The sequence below is a fragment of the Lissotriton helveticus genome, chromosome 8 (assembly GCF_964261635.1).
Source record: "Lissotriton helveticus chromosome 8, aLisHel1.1, whole genome shotgun sequence".
Lineage (NCBI taxonomy): Eukaryota > Metazoa > Chordata > Amphibia > Caudata > Salamandridae > Lissotriton > Lissotriton helveticus.
The window spans coordinates 146,337,203-146,350,629 of record NC_136069.1 but is presented as its reverse complement, the minus strand read 5'-3'; the positions used below and the strand labels follow the sequence as shown (position 1 = coordinate 146,350,629).

Genomic DNA, 13,427 nt, shown 5'->3' with positions numbered 1-13,427 from the left:
TTTCCGTGAATATGTAGCCTAACATTGCAGGGTCAATACAATGCCCATATTATCTTGGTGTATGTCAAGAATCCACCAAACTCGAAATAACCCCAAGGTCTAAAAGCAGACAAAGTTCGTCAAAAAAGACACACAAACTTAGAGAAAACTATAGTCAAATGAGGACTTATGCATTTTGTGAGATTGTTGGTACCAACTAGTAGTCCACAATGCACCCATGCATCAACTAGGAGATGAGCTTAGTGACAAACATCCTGAATCACCCTTATTGTTTATTTCCTCTCTTGCGCCTGATCACCTGTTTTGGACTCATCTTACCTCGCCTGTTAACGGCATAGTTCACCTTTCTGTGACCGCCATGCCAAAACGTTTCTATGGACCTATTTAGCTCCGACCCGCAAAAATCCCCTGCCAGTATACCAGTGGATCAGGTGATGAAGGGGCCACTAAAAGGCAGAACTGGTACAATGTTCACCTTTTCCCTGATAAGCCAAACTGCTTTCATTTCTGTATCATGCAGTCATAAAGTGATTATCATCTTCCCCATTTTCTTTTTAAATACCAAGCTAACAAATCATAACTTCATAACTGACAACTTAACATACAGTTAGGGATGTATGTCGTTACAACGCATGCTTTTTCCACGCATGCCTTTACAACGCAGGTATTCCAACGCAAGTCGTTACAACGTCTTACAACGCAAGTCGTTACAACGACTTGCGTTGGGGGGCGCTGGATAGTGAATAGTTTAACTTACTTTTTCAACTCCAGTCCCCGTGGATAGTAGGGAAGGTTTTGGATAGTAAATTAAACTATTCCCTATCCTACAGCGCCCTCCAGCGCAAGTCGTTGAAACGACGTGCGTTGTAATTCCTGCGTTGTAAAGGTACTGCGTGGAAAAAGTTTCGTTGTAAAGGATGTTTCCCTACAGTTAGGGCTTTAAATGAGAATTAACGTTTTCTTTTTCCTGGGAAACTTTGCAGGAGTATTAGACCAATACTGATGAAATTAAATTGTCACCCACTAGTTCAAAACAATACCATTTTTGGATTATACGTGTTTAAAAGTCACTGCATTTGTGAATTCACAATTTGGGGTGGCGGAACTCAGGGAGTTACATAAAAACTCAGCAAGATTCCACGGAGTTCCACGAGCAGGCGGAATCCGGCACGTCGCCTTGTTCACAATTACTTTTAGCACCGGGAGCCTGTGCTGTAAAGTCAGCGCAAACAGCACCACACGTGCAACAGAGGGTTCTGCTCAATTCTGCTGCTTGAATAGATTTTCTATTCAAGTGGCAGCTTTCTCAATGCCAATGGCCGCAAACTGCTGTGATCATCCGCATTCAGAAATCTCGCCGGGAGACGTTTTAGTGCCCATAAATTGCACTACGGGATGCAAATTATCGCAAGCCACATGCGGAAAAAACTCTGCCATGCGGAACTGTTTTGCCTGAACTCCTCATTCCAAGCGGCACGCGGAGTGGGCAAAACTCAGCCGGCGGAGCACAATTATGCAATCCTCAGCACCAGCATTTAGCGAGCTTCTGACCTCATAATCAGAAGCCAGCATTGAGAGGCCACAAATGGCTCTAGGAGTGCTACCTGAGCTATGGATATACATCTGAACTAGAAATCTCCTCAAAATTGACATCTTGAATGAAAATGAAATCAAGAAACCCTTCAAACTGACCACAAGAGTAAGCTGAATACTGCAATAACTCATTGTTACAAATAATAATCTAATGATAGAGTGTAAATAGCTCTACTTACTATAAATATTCATATAATTGTTGGAAAACGAGGCAGTATCTGTGAGGCCTGCACAATTAACATGACTACATTTGTCCTTCACTGGGAACCAAACACCCAATTGTAGCGCCTGACTCTCAGAGGGTAGCGTTGCAGAGCAGTCTGAGGCTTACTCAAGGGAGGTGGTGTGGGCTAGAAATCGCCATTTGCAGGTGCGCAGAAATCATCAATAATTGATTGCCAAGTCTGTACTTTGCTTTATAAAAGTAAGAGTACATTTACTCATCACACACACTACTCAATACTATGCACCAATTTACAAATATACATAAGCTGTTGGAATTACTTGCGACACTGCATAACATCTGCACCCCTCCCACAGGGGAGTGGGGTCTAGTACCACCACTTCCATGTGTGCACATCATCTTGCCCCCAATGCAGTGAGTTGAACATAACTTGGAGCGAGGGCCCTGCGCACTGGCACCATCCCAGTGGCGACCCACCCCATTATCTCAACAGACATTTAAAATAGGTAACCCTGCCTTGGTGACACATAACCCTGACTGAGCAGTTCCTATGGACCATAACGTATACACCTCTACAACTTAAGGGCTAGCAGTCTGGGTTCTTCACCTAAGCGCAGCAGCAAGAATACATGTTTAAGCATCACTTTAGATTAACAGTACTCATCACATTTGTGGATCATTAGAATGCATTGCAATTATAGCCCCTAAAGGAATAACAGATGGAATCAAAGGATTAAATATATACAGCCAGACACCCTGGCAGGAATGTCTGGCAACATAACCCCACTTTGCTTATGACATCACCTTACACAGGTACTTCACATTACACATGTGGCCTTCAGTCCCTCTAAAAGGAATAATCTTAGTAAATGCATTTCTGGTGCAATTACAACTCTTCACCTCCAGGAGATGCCCTTCTCCAGACATCCCCAACTCAGCCCTTCACTCTTTGAGGCACTTCTCCATACACCCACAGCTGTAGAACAAAAGGTCCAGCCCAGGAGATGTGAAAAGACTTGCTGAGTCCTTGAGGGGTTATTCTTTTCAAGTCCCCATGAGACTTAGGGAGGGCCTTCAATTTTCTGGCTGGGTGAGACTGCGCTTCTCCAGCAGCTTCTCCTGCACCACACACTTACTAAGTGGTGACCCCATCGTGCTGGGGCCACAACAGGCAGAAAAACAAGCAGGCAATTTCCTGCAGGCCGAACGGCATTATGGCGCGCTTTCGCCAGCCCGGTGCATACGATAACAGCGGCTCTTCCGCTGTGCTGGGGAGAGCCGCGCAACCTGCTGTCCCTCACGGGGGCCTGGTCCCACCCGGGCCCTCCCGCTTCGCCATGCTCTTTGGGGGGCCCGGTCTCACCCGGACCCCCAGGTGAGTGCTAAAGAGCGGGGAGCCCACCCCCCGGCTGCTTAGTCCGATATTCGGGGGCCCGGTCCCACCTGGGCCCTTGGAGCCTACGCTTTCCCCTTTCTGCCTTCCTGGGTGGAGAGCCACCCAGGGAGCCCACCCCCGGTGACTCCCGCCAGCTCTCTGCCTGGCCAGCAGCATTACGGTGCTGCCGGGGGAGCCGGCCTTCATCTTCTCGTCTGCCCGCTCCTGCGGACAGCCACGGAGGTTCCCCCCGGTCCAGGCAGACCTCAGGGGAGTGCGGCAGCACACCCCTGGCCTCCTTCTCGTTGGGGCTGTAGCTTCTCCCGCGAGGGGGTTTGCTCGACGGCGCGACTCCCCTGCCTCCACAGTCCGCGGGGGCCAGGGTGGGCTCCTGGCACCCCGCCTGGTGTCATCAGGGGAAGCGCCACGGCGCTCCCCGGCTTTATCTTCTCCCTCAAGGGGCAAGTGACAGTGCTCCCCCTCGTACTTTGGCTTCATGAGGCCAGAGTGGGCTCCTGGCACCCTCGCTTTGGGGATCAGTTCACGGGGAGCGTGACGGCACTCCCTGGCTTTCTCTTCTTGTGGGGGCAGCCCCCAGGACCTGACCCAACCCGGGGGCACATCATGGACAGCGGCAGAGCCCCACGCGCTTCGTCAGTCCTTCCAGAGGTCGAAGGTCGCCTATGTTCTGAGGGGCGTATCTCTGCCCCCAGGGGTCCGATCTTTGCAATCTTGGTCTCTTCTTGCTCCTGGTGGCACACCCCAGCCACTGGGAGCAATTAACTTTGCCCTCCTGGTCACCTGGAGGTGGATTCAGCAGGGAGCGGTCTTCACTGGCTCCCTGCGCCAGCCTTTCGCCGGGCTCTCTTCCTGGGCCTCTCTTCTTCCTGCGAAGAGGCCCCTGCTTCTACGCACTGGTCCTGGACTCTCCTCCTGGCACTGTTCAGGATTCTGGGGCAGTCAGGGGGTTCCTCCTTCCAACTGCTCATTGCACCAGGCTCCAGCACCCTCTGCCTCAGCAGACCACACCCCGTGGAGAGCTCCTCTTCCTGTGCAAGTTCTTTTAAGAAGTTGGGGCGGGGACTGGCAGGAAGTCTCTGTTTGCCCCATCACACAGCGACACATCACTTCTCTGCCCCTCCTCCCTCCTTCCTGCTCAGGCCTCTGGGTTGGTTCAAGATGGCGTTGTCCAGGGTCTCCTGCCACATGGTCTCTGGAAGCCCCTTCCCCCCCAGAGCTGCCTTCTACCTTGTGTAACCTGATGCCTGGCACCCAGTGACAGCTGCTGATGTAGGAGCCTGTAGCTCCACCCATCTTCTCTTTCCTTGGAGAGGAGGCCTTAGTTCTTGGAAGAAAGGTTATCAATCCAGCCTGCTAAGGTCAGCCCCCAACCAGGCCCAGGTTGTGGCGGACTCCAAAAAATATGACATTTCTGGATGACCCAAAAGCAGTACAATTATGACTTTGAACTCTGCAGAATACTTCTTCTGACACCCGTTACAGTGGACTTTAGTGCATGTCTGGAATCTGTAGGCTTAGGAAAGTTAATCTAGCCCATGGGCTCCACATCCCCATAGGAGAATAATGAAGTGAATACAGTAAAACACATTGACTTTCCCTGGCATGTTTCTTCCCAGTGTATAAAGCCTATTCCATGTTACCACCCAATTCTGCATAAGTCCTGCCACTCCATTTACCTTGTATCTGCTACTGAGCTGCGCACGCCAGGAATCTCCCTTGCGCAGTACATGTGTGCACACGCATGTACACACATGTCTGCATGTGACCAGCCAGGTGCCCCTTACTCCAGCTGCCGCGCAGCAGCCTAGTCAAGCTATGGGGACACCAGTAAAATCCACATGCAGTCTCTTATCATGAGTTCACTGTGAGTGAGTCCCAGCTAATGAGGCTCTCCCACAGTAAAAGCTCAACAATTAGGTGCCCAAAAGCAAAAAATCCGGGCGGCCCATAATGTCAGTACCACCTGCTAACATTAATGAAAATTGAATTTACTTCGACATAAATTAATATGGGTCTCTTCAAATCACTGCATTATAAACAAATTCTGCACAGTTCCGTTATTGTAAAAACAATGATAGGTAATAAAATATTAGAACAAAGCATTATACAAGGTTTTACATTTTAGTTCTTTCTAATGCTGAAAGTAGCATATTAATGCACTTAATATGTGAAGTCGTAAAGCGAAAATGGGTGAAAAGCGCTATGATAGATTCGAAATATACAGAAATGGCAAGATCTGTTAAAATGCAAGAGTGCATCATAAAAGAGGAGCTTAATATTGGGAAGTCTATGGACAAAATGGATACCCCTTCATAAACAAAACACATTTCTCGGGACGGCAATGACTGATCAAGAACTGCAATATACAGTCCAACCATCCTCCGATGAGCAACCAGTCCCATGAAAGTGAAAAATAAAATGTTATGATTCTACAATGGTAACGAAGAAGAGGATTATGCCATGCTATCCTTCCGTCACATTTGATTTCCAGCAGCCATATTGAATATGGGAAAGTAAACAAGAAACTGTAGTCAATCACAGAGCAGTCGGCTCCTTACAGTTTTGTGGACAGTCATGCTCTCTCTGTATTCACTGCTCTAGCAGCAACACTTAAGTGCTCCCTGTACTCCATGTGGGACCACGGCGATTTTCTTACATTTAGACTTTGTTTTGTGCCGTTTCTGGTTAATCAATGTACTATGACCAACAGGCAGTTTTGTTTAACCCCTTCCACGCTCATGACGAGCTCAGCTCGTCATGAGGTACGCCTGTCGTACGCTCATGACGAGCTGAGCTCGTCATGTAACGCGGTAATTGCGAATCTTTAGCGCACAGCGGTAAAACACTTAGCGCGGATGGGGTTAAAGCGGGCCACAAGAGCGTTGATATTGCTTCTAATGCGGCCTTTCCCCTAACTGCAGGCCGGTGCTGCCAGCGCGGGGCAGTCATCTAACCGCAACTGGGAGCCCGCATTAGGCTCTCCCAGAGGACGCTCTATCTTTTATCACAGTCAGCGCGTAACAGCTCTGCAGGCCTACAATCAATCGGAGCAACAGGCACAACCACAGACCTAATTACTGGCAATCACACCCCTGGAGATTGAACGTCCCTTTTATTAGGTGCAAGTATAAAATATAAGCAATGCATGACTGCTGCACATATGGGACACCAACCCAGGCACGTATTATTGATATACTAGGCCCTCTGAGAATAGATAGGGAGTGTGGTGCCCCAAATGCAATAGACCCACCTGATTGAGCCCCTTGGGACTTTTAAACATCACTGGAACCCCTTCTCCCCAGCACTAAACCAAAACCATATCGTGGAGAGATCAAAAAATCAAACATGGAGGTAGAATGTGTCCCTCGAGGGAACCCACACAACCTGATAATAGAGACCATGTTACATCTCATGGTATGAAGGATTACCAGGAATGCTGAAAGGTCTGTCTTTTGAAACAAGCAGAGGCCTTGCTCGCCAAGACATGGACTAATGGACTTGTCAAGTGCATACATTCAGGCTGGCTATTTCAGCCAGACATCTTCCTTTCTGGGACCTCCTGGTGGTTGAGCACCACTTGGTACGTAAACTACTCAGGGCCATTAGATTGTCTCTTCTGCTGGAACAACAGTACTCCATCAGCGAAGATGTAAACAGAGAGAGAGAGCGCAATCTCTTCATCTTCTCGAAGGATACCAAACATTTCTTAAGAAGGGAGCTATCTGGGAAATTGGTCATGCTACAGTGTTTCATTTCCTGGAGACGAGCCTCCGATGTCCGAGCACTTGATATAATGGGTAGGACGTTTACCCGAGAAGGGTTTACTTTTATTAGACTTAGGAGGACAAAGTCTAATTCTAGACAGGTGTTACACCCTTCCATTAGAGTTGTTCCAAAGGTATGTGTGGGAAAATGCATCAAGGCATACAAAAGCAGGACAGAGGAAATCCATACTCCAGGTGAGAGACATTTGCTTATCGCCATTTATAAACGACATACAGCAGTTTCTACTCCCACAATTGCTAAGTGGGTTAAGTGGGTCACTCAGGGCGCTGGCATTGATAAAAAAAATTAAAAAAGTGTTTGATGCACATTCAGCCAGAGTGGCCATGGCTTCCAAGGCATTCGCTTTGGGTGTGAGACTGTAAGACATCTTAAACGCAGCAGACTCTACTTTTAAGCAATCAGACTCTACTTTCAACTAATTTTACTTTAAACCAGATGTAGATACTTTGGTGGCCAGCAAGCTTTAACCAAGTATAACCCCAGAGTCCGGTCAGGACTTAGAATACAACATTTCCTAGCTATTGTAACCAACATTCCCTCAAATTGTTTTCCTCTGTGTGAGACAGATCAAGATCTTTGTGCACTGCAAACAGGGCAATGTGCACCAATCAACTGATCATGCATTTGAATGCTTCGCTCAGCAATATAAATCTGTGACAATCACCACTCAAAACCTTTGTTTACAGTGAGTGCGAAACAGGTGCATTTCACACAGAGTTCTATTTAATAAGGTCGTGAGCCAGTTTTGCAATGTGGATACAAAACCCTCGTGACATGAATTGTGTACTCCTATCGCATCTACACCCCAGATTTAGAAAAGGACGGGACACAGAAGGTGCTACCAATTATGTATTAACTGAACAGCAGGGTTGATGCAAGCAGTCATAAGAATGAGGCAGTTATTATAGAGCTCGAACCAGGATCCAGGCTGATCAAGTGAAATATGAAACCAATGTGGGATCACACTGCTTCACCTCCCAGCGGGTTCGCCCCTAAGCATTATGGTGGAATGCAGTTCATCAAGCGTGTGTACTTGCGCAAAAGTTCTTTTGAGTGTTTCACCAGGTTGGTGCAGATCAATGCTGGTCATCTCTAACCACGTGTTTCTGGACTATTATCCATCATCAGTAGAGATTAGGCATAAAAAATATTTGGGGTTGCTGAGCAGGCTGCCCAAGTCTTCTCGGTCACAGTACCTCTCCAGGCGCGCAAGTGCCTCTCCACGAGCTTGCCAGCTCAAAGCGGCTCAAGGGAGCCTTTTAAACAGGAAACAAATGTGGGATCACACTGCTTCACCTCCAAGCGGGTTCGCCCCTAAGCATTATGGTGGATGCAGTTTATCAAGCGTGTGTACTTGCGCAAAAGTTCTTTCGAGTGTTTCACCAGGTTGGTGCAGATCAATGCTGGCCATCTCTAAACACGTGTTTCTGGACTATTATCTGTCATCAGTAGAGATTAGGCATAAAAAATATATTTGGCAGGGGCGAACCTTGCCTGAGAGGTCAACGGTGTGCTCCCACATCCTGTGAGTCATTGAGCTGACGAGCTCGTGGATGAAGCACCTGCGCGCCAGTGAGATGTACTGGACCTCATATATTGTTTGGCAGCCTACTCAGCAAACCCCAAAATACAAGACTGTATTCTCTACTGGTTAATAAACCAGAAACACGTGTCTAGAGATCAGCACTATCTGCGCCAACTTTGGCGAAATACTCGAAAATTTCGGAGCAAGCTACAAGAGACTGCATTTCCCAGATTGCCAGGGGCGAACCTTGCCTGAGAGGTCAGCGGTGTGCTCCTACATCCGGTTGTCTATTTAAAGTACTCCTGTGAGTCATTGAGCTGACAAGCTCGTGGATGAAGCACTGCACGCCAGTGAGAGGTACCGGACCTCATATAATGTTTGGCAGCACACTCAGCAAACCCCAAAATACAAGACTGTATTCTCTACTGATGACGGTTAATAAACCAGAAACACATGTCTAGAGATCAGCACTATCTGCGCCAACCTTGGCGAAATATTCGAATGTTTCAGAGCGAGTTGCAAGAGACTGCATTTCCCAGAATGCCAGGGGCGAACCTTGCATGAGAGGTCAGCGGTGTGCTCCCACATCCTGTTGTCAAGTGAAATATGCACCAAAATAAATTCCCAGTGTAATTCGCCAAGGCCGGAGCATATTGAGCAGGGCCCAAAAGTTGTCTGCTTTCGATGCCGAGCAGTAATCTGCAGTTAGTGAAGATGCTTTCTTATTTACAATTTAAGTAGGCCCAAAACAAAGGCCTCATTTAAAGGGCCAACAGCCCTACTTACATTCAAGAATTATCCTGACTGAGAGCCACCTGGAGCCTAATACTTAGATTCCAACACAATGGAGGGTAAACAAAGGCACACATGTATCACTTTACAGGTCAAGTACCTAAAGAAACATTTGAGGCAGGTTTTTGACTTTGTGTACCCTTCCTATATAAGCAACATTCATGTACTCAAAGAAGGTTGGCACATATTAGAAGTGCATAACTGGGAGAAACAAAAAGTATGGATTTATAATGTAGCAGCACTATACAACTAATTGAGAAAGATAACAATAAGGTTCTAAACCCATGTCTTGCAGTTTTCAAGAGGCTTGTTGATGCTGGTTCATAGCTCACTGTGCTACAATAGGATTGCAATTAATGTACTGCATATAGTAACGGATATGGGTCAAAATCAGTAACCCACATACCCATCTACAAAAAAGGTGGTGATTTACAGGTTACATCATGTGCTTTACAGGAGATGCATTAACCCTCTATGCAGCATTAGGAGTCAAACTGGAACTAGACAAAACACAGATTTTTCCAGAAACTGCATTAACCCCCAGAGTTATCTAACCATCACTATTATCCCCTATAATGTACTAGGCACACACATCTCTGCAGGGGGTTTCGTAACCCCATAAGATATTTTTAAATGTAGCCTTTGCAATCATTTAAACTAGAAAAGATTTACCGTCTCATTTATCCTCGTTGCTATTTCTTTGATGCAGAGTTTTAAAAAACTAAATGTATAAGTTCACAGCCAAACTCTGGTTTGCATGACTCCATACCTCGTGACTGCACCCGCTTTCTACTGTCACGCCTTGACCACTAATTTAGGAGTTTGCACATCAATGAGGTCTCTGTAGTGGGTTCTTCATGAATTGGCAAAACAGTGCATGTGATTCTAATTCTAAGATCAGCACCCACTGGGAAAAAGCCCAACAGAGACATTCATTCACCTAATTCCCCAATTTTGTAATAGCACCACATGTAAAGGGCTGCACTATTTGTACATGCCGATTATTGAAAATATTTAAAAAAATCACATTCCAATAGGCTTGTTATATATTTTACAAGGTTGCATTTAATATTTAAGAAGTGTATTTCTTTAATATGTGGAAGTGTTTCCTTTTAATACATCTAAAATATTTGGAAAATATTTATTAAAAGTGAGTGGTTTTAAACATGAACTGGGAAACAGTCTATCACATAAGCTACACTTCTGTGGATGAAAAGCAGGCCAGTTCCACTACTGTGCAGTCAAATGTTGCTAGTTTTTTTCATAGTTTACATAGTGTGAACTTGGCCCAAGGGCACTGGAACCCTTTGCATGAGCACCAGTGCATTACACAAAGAATCGTTAAGATTTACTTTTAAGATATGGGGAGTTTAAGTGATTTGCCGGAGTCACAGTATCAGAGGTGGCTGGTGACATTTGAAAGTGGTGAGGCGTAAACCTTGGGCATCACCTTTATATAGTGAGCTATGTGAAAAAGTTCAATGGACAAACCTGGGATCCAGGGCAAGTCCCTCTCCCGAGAAAGAAATGAAAAAAAGACTGGCAAATGGTGTATTTTAAAGCAAATGAACGTAGAAATAAAGCAAGGCTTATAAAGCAGTGGGAACGTATAGTCTTGAAATATTAAAAACATTAAAAACTGCCCATGTCTTCCTGCATTAATATGTTCAACAGTTACTGTAATGTGCAAATTGTACAGCATGACAACTTTAGCCCTTTAAAATGTATGCTTGCCAGTGTCTGGCACTGCATGCAGCATTAACTTTGGTAAAATATGCACTAACCAGACTTCGAGACACACCCACAGATGCTGGCTGCAACTAATCATATAGAAATATGTGCAGACAGGTCTTTAAATGGGATGGAAAAAGTGTGAGCTCTCTATAAAGGAACATGTCAAACAAATTTCTGTGATTCCCATAGTGTGCCACCTGACGGGTATTTTGGTTCCTCTCTGATAAATAATTGTATCTAGATAAATGACACAACAACTGACATACACCTAAATCCTCTCTAAGTATGAGAGGACTTTGTCACTGACAAAGTATGATTGGCGTTGTCAATGGGTGTTAGCTGTTTAAGATAAATGAGTAACCACGATTTTTTAAATAAATAATTAACATTGGAAATGTTTTAATTCTGAAACTGAGTCTGTGAATGAAATATTATGGAGGCCTGTGGAAGACGTTTTGGCCTTTAGTTACGTGTGCTTTATGTTAGATATGCATCTTTTTTTCTGAATAGGTTGTCCATTTGCATATTTTAAACCACCTCTTTCCAATTCAGCATCCTCTTTTCACTCTTCCCCGAATGGACTTCCTCGCATCTCTGTCACTTCCCCGCCCCAAACACGCAGTGCACTCCCTCAAATTTAAGCACTTTAATTTCTCTTCCTTTGCCTTGCAAATATTTTGACATCTGTATACCTTCTTCTCACACACATCCACAGAATTTCAATTGCAAATGATATACATAAACATTGTTCTGTATGCTCTGCAGAGATGCCAACCCACTGACACGCACTTTGCTTGGTTTCAGTCTTAGTGCCTGCACGCTCAATCAAATCACCTCAAACACCTGCCAGGCCTCACAGTATTCACAGAAAAAAATACAGATAAAAAACAAAATAATAAAATAGGGAACTCTTGGGGAAGGCAAGATTAAGTAAAGCATGTGTAATAAGAGAGGAACTAAATCGCTTAAATGCATTCCCTTAACGGGAGTTAATACTGTGTCTCTTCCCCTTAGTCTCAATGAGAGAGCAGGGAAATTTGTACAGTTCAGAGCTCAGTTTGGGTTAGCTATATTATATAATTAAAGTCTTTCAATAGAGCCGGCCCTGGGTTTACTTTTCTGAATGCCCATAAATTAGAGCATGATCACAGCATCTCACCGAGGGACATTAGGTTAAAGACAGACTTCCCGGATGGAAATCAGTGTATATTATGATGCCATTTCAGATGCTTTTCACACGGACAAACAAAAAAAATTATGTACTTTGGCTGGATTCGAACCCACCCCCTGTGCGTCAAAGTCAGCAGCGTTACCATTCCACCACACTGTCTCTGCTAGTCTCACTTGGCTCCTGCCTTTAACAGAGCAAGCAGCAAGAGCAGAAGCTGTGAGCTCTCTAATCTGCAGCGTGTCCGTGGCAGAATAGCTGCTCTTCCGTCTGACCTCGCAAATGCGCTGCAACTGTTCTTCGCATTTTGCCCATGTAGGTTTACATATATTGTTGAGGAACTGACTTTTGGTGATGTGCGTGCTTTTCAAGTGTGTATGCGTGCTGGAGGTAAGCCTGGTTCGCGCATGTTAGAGGGAACTATGATCGTAACATATAGTTTCAATTCTATTAAGGAAAAGAACCTGAGGATTATTCCCAGCTGATGTTCAGGAATCAGCCTTCCCACCCAGGGACCTCTATTTAGAGGCTCACAATGATTATGGAGATATATATTGTGTAGGTAATTAACTGTTTATGAAGTAATGTCTATTTTGACAATTCTCTTACAGTTGATAAACACCTAAGAAATGTTGATGGGGTCAAATGACGTTGCAAGAATATGCATCTTCCCTATTATCACAGTTTTAGCGGCAGGAAACTGCTGCTAAAACGGCGATAATGGGCTTGCTAATATGCGTTATAGAATTCCAATAGAAGCCGAGGTTAGATGTGCAGGACATCTAACCTGGGCTTCTATTGAAATTCTGTAACGCATATTAGCAAGCCCTTAATCGCCGTTTTAGCAGCTGTTTCCTGCCGCTAAAATGGCGATAATTTTAACGAGGTTCTTGCTAATGTGCCTCAATGTTTGCATGCCATGGGCTGAACTAGGCCCCATAGAGGCCTCAACTCCACTTTAGATGTTAAAATATCCAGCAGAACAATGTGCACTGAGGCTTTGTGATGACACGCTGTTCTCAAATACCTCCATGGGAAGCCATTTGTTCTTTTCAAGGCTCTTCCTGCTTGCTCACTGCAAGCCTTTTCATCAGACTGTTACTGTTTATGAAACCAGATTTGTACTGTTGTTTCCAATGACATTAGGTTAGAATGAAGTTCATTATTATTCATTTAGAGGGATAGTGCTAGGACGGTGGCATTACACAATTCTGTATTCTGATCATGGGTTGATACATTTGCTCACCTT

General features: G+C 45.2%; 1 protein-coding gene across 4 annotated transcripts in view; it reads right to left on the bottom strand.

Moving 5' to 3' along the window:
- The window catches only part of LOC144772440 (OX-2 membrane glycoprotein-like), a 180,080-nt gene that overhangs the window by 53,005 nt on the left and 113,648 nt on the right, over positions 1-13,427 (bottom strand). The gene's annotated exons all lie outside the window — the stretch shown is intronic.